The sequence below is a fragment of the Syngnathus floridae genome, unplaced genomic scaffold (genome assembly GCF_059516105.1).
Source record: "Syngnathus floridae isolate MCC-2025c unplaced genomic scaffold, RoL_Sflo_1.0 HiC_scaffold_24, whole genome shotgun sequence".
In the NCBI taxonomy this organism is placed as follows: domain Eukaryota; kingdom Metazoa; phylum Chordata; class Actinopteri; order Syngnathiformes; family Syngnathidae; genus Syngnathus; species Syngnathus floridae.
Genome location: NW_028284053.1, coordinates 619,891 through 624,005, shown reverse-complemented (window position 1 = coordinate 624,005; position 4,115 = coordinate 619,891).

Here is a 4,115-nt window from a genome sequence, read left to right as displayed (position 1 = left end):
GTTTGCCGACCGGCAAAACCGCTCCACTCAGGACGCCATCTCCTCCGTTCTTCACCTGAGCCTGGCTCACCTGGAGGAGAAGAACACCCATGTGCGGAGGCTGTTCCTGGACTTCAGCTCAGCGTTTAACACCATCATCCCACAGCATCTGGTAGGAAAATTGGAACACCTGGGCTTCAACACCCCCCTTCGCAACTGGCTGCTAGACTTCCTCACCAACAGACCTCAGTCAGTCCGGGTCGGACAGAACACCTCTGATGTCATCACCCTCAGCACAGGCTCCCTTCAGGGCTGCGTCCTGAGCCCCCTGCTGTGCACCCTGATGACACACGACTGCGTCCTCAGGTTCACCACCAATCACATCGTGAAGTCAGCAGACGACACAACGGTGGTGGGGCTCATCAGAGACAACAACGACCTGGACTACAGAGAGGAGGTGGAGCAGCTGGTGGGCTGGTGCAGAGAAAACAGCCTGATCCTGAATGAGGAGAAGATGAAGGAGATCATCGTCGACTTCAGGAAAAAACAGCCTCACCACGCTCCACTGATCATCAACAGCTCAGCTGTGGAGGTGGTCAGCACCACCAAATTCCTGGGGGTCCACATCACAGAAGACCTCACCTGGACTATGAACACTACGGCACTGGTCAAGAGGGCACAGAAGCGCTTGTACTTCCTGCGGAGGATGAGGAGAGCCCACCTGCCCCCACCCATCATGAGGACGTTCTACAGGAGCACCATAGAGAGCATTCTGACAAGCTGTCTCTCTGTGTGGTGTGGAGGCTGCACCGCCTCCGAATGGAAGAACGTGAGGAGAGTGGTGAGGACAGCAGAGAGGATCATAGGGGCTCCTCTTCCCTCCATTCAGGACATTTCATCTCAGCGCTGCATGTCCCGTGCCCGTAACATCATCAATGACCCATCACACCCCCACCATGGACTGTTCTCCCTGCTGCCCTCTGGGAAGAGGTTTGCAGCATCCGCTGCAGGTCCACCAGGTTCTGCAACAGCTTTTTCCCTGCTGTCATCAGACTGTTGAACACTAGAACTGTTGAGCTCTAAACTGAACTCTGCATCACACATTCACAGAACTGTACTTTATGACACTACGGACCTCTATCTTGCACTATCTCGCACTACCAACTTTACTGAACTTGTATAAACCCTTTAAATAGAAGTTTAATACATGGTTTAGCATTCCTCTGCACACTCTTGAATACTGTTTTGCCTACTTGCACTATTGCATAATTATCACTGCTGCACTTTATACTTATTTTTAATATATATATATATATATATATAGTATATATGTATATATATATATTTTTATAGGATATGTTACTTCTATTCAACTGCAATATCACTACTTTGTTGTAAGACGTATGCAAAGGAATTTCGTTTTGTATGCACCATGTGCAGACAAGATGACAATAAAGTTTGTCTAAGTCTAAGTCATGTCAGGTCAGCTGTCTGGAGAGAGAGAGAAGTCAGGACCTGCGGGCGGAGCACCACCGTGCCACCGCCGCCATGACGGAACTCAAAAGCAAACTCCATGAGGAGAAGCAGAAAGAGTTAGCCATTACCAGGGAGACATTACTGCGGCAGCATGAAATGGAGCTGATGAGAGTGATCAAAATCAAAGATGGAGAGATCCAGCGACTGAATGCCTTGGTCCTCAGCCTGAGGGACGGCTCCATGGACAAGGTGATCCGCTCTATCCGTGTCTGACTATCCGCACGCCACGTCGGGCTTCGATGCGGCCGCTACCGTATTGTGTAGCTTGTCCCCAGTAAGCGTCGCGGCGCTCCGTTGCGGTCTCAACGGCCCGGTGTGGCGCAATGTCTGCTCAGGTGAGGAGGGGGGGCGCTTTGCTGGCGGAGGTGGAGGAGACGCGGCGGTGTCGGGAGACCGAGCGGTGTCGCCTCCACCAGGAGCGCGGAAGAAGCCCTGGCAGCGGCCCAGCAGGCCTGGCAGTCCCGAGCGGCCGAGCTCCGATCGGCTCATCACCAGCATCGGGAGGAGCTGAGCCGAACCAAGAGAGACTGCGAGAGGGAGATCCGCCGACTGGTAGGACTGATCAGATGCGCGGTGCGTGGCTATGTTCCCAATTTCGTTGTATACCTGCAGTGCAATGACACCTAAGGCATTCTATTCTATTCTATTTCACAAGAAGAAAATGTCCGGTTGCTCGCTTCGCTTTTGTCACAGCAAAGGTGTTCTAGTCGATTCAAGAAAAAAATTGGCCGGTTGCTTTCTTTGTTTTTGTCACAATTCTGGCAAATGAGTTTGCCCGCCTGCCTGAGCGCTCCCCGTTTGTACATCCAGACGGATGAGATCAAGCTGAAAGACAGAGCGGTTAGTGTTTTGGATGAAGCCCTGGGGCCGGCCACGTCCACCGCCTTCAGCTGCAGACTCAGGCTGCCGAGCAGCAGATCGCTGCCCTGAGGGATTCCCAAAGGGCGGGCCTAAACTACCCTGGAAGTGGGGTCAACGCCGCTACTAGCAATCCTCTTCATTGCGTAAGCCACCTCATCACACACTTGCAGTACGCATGACTTAGTTCGTTGCTGGAGGAAGGTAGCACAAAAACAGTTTTGAACTTTGAACGAGTGCTTGTGTGTGTGTGTTGCGGGGCGTTTTCAGTCTCAGGAGGATCGGGACACGCGACGGTTTCATCTGAAAATCGCTGAGCTCAGCGCAGTCATCAGGAAACTGGAGGATCGAAACGCCCTGCTTTCTGAAGAGCGCAATGAACTGGTAATTTATTGACGGCACGCTTGAAGGTTTGCGCTACGTTTGATGCGCGCCATCCAGCGAGGCACCCATTGCGCTTGCTTATTAGTTGAGCGGCGCGGCGAGTCGGTTGCCTGGTAGATGTCTTTTATTGGGAGCCAAAGCCACGATTCCGTTCAAACCGATGCAAAAGGAATGGATACGTTCTGGCCCGCGTGTTGTGCGTCTTTCACATCCCGCACTTCATGCTTGCAGCTAAAGCGACTGAGAGAAACAGAAAGCCAGTTTCTGCCACTCCTGTACAAAAACAAACGCCTGAGCAGGAAGAATGAAGAACTCTCGCTGGTGCTGTGTCGCCTTGAAAACAAAGTGCGCTTTGTCACCCAGGAGAACGAGGAGATGGCAAGCTTGGTAAGTCGACACGGACAACGGCGGCGTGCCAACAGAGTCCACTGCATTTGTGTTCCACAGAGAAGGCCTAGTTCGCTCAATGACCTGGACCGCGGTTGCGGCCAGCAGGACGGTGAAATGGAGTTCCTTCAAGTTGTGGAGCAGCGGCACATCATCGACGACTTGTCCAAGGTCTTCAGGCAGGCGACTCGGTGCACGTACGGCAGCGCCGCGCTCGCTCGCTGTCGCCAGGAAACCTTTTCCGTCCAAAGCTTGGCCGGCGGCCGCCATCCAAAAAATTGGCCCCTTAAATTCCGACCTTTCAAGCAGGAGCATTGTGCGCACGCGTTTGAACACGCTTTAGACTTGTTTTGCCGTTTTCAGCAGCTCAAAGCTCCCGTTTTGTCAGCGCCTTTGCCACTCGCTGTGCGCTGAAAACGACGGACTTGCCCGGCTGCTCAGCCCGTCAACCATGAGCCGCGAGCGCGACGTCATTGTCCGTAGGCAGCTAGTGGCAAAATGCACCCTGTTAGAGTTGCGCTCGCTCCAACTTATTTTGCAAGAACCACACGGGAGACAAGTAAGTTCTTTTGGACACCTGCAGGTGGAGAGTCCATCCGTTGTACGAATGAAGTCTGACTCTCGGCTCCTGCACGAGCATTTTAATTAAGAGAAACAGGGTGGGTGTAAGAGTGGATTGAATAGAGGAAGCCCTTGACCTCTAGTCAAAACATAGCAAGGGGTGTTTTACGACTTTGTGTAGGAAGGGATAAGCGATAGGGATAAATAAGGGATAAATAATATTATTTATTACAGGTCGCAGTCAAAGTCAAAGCAACACAATGATACGATAAAGATAATCTGGAAAACCCTGACACACCCTGTAGTTGTCACTTTTGGAAAAGACGAGCGTCCCTCCAATCATCGCCGGTGACGTGTTTTTCAGGCTCTGGAGACAGGAGCTTATGTCAGAAATGTCATTGTGAGTCGCG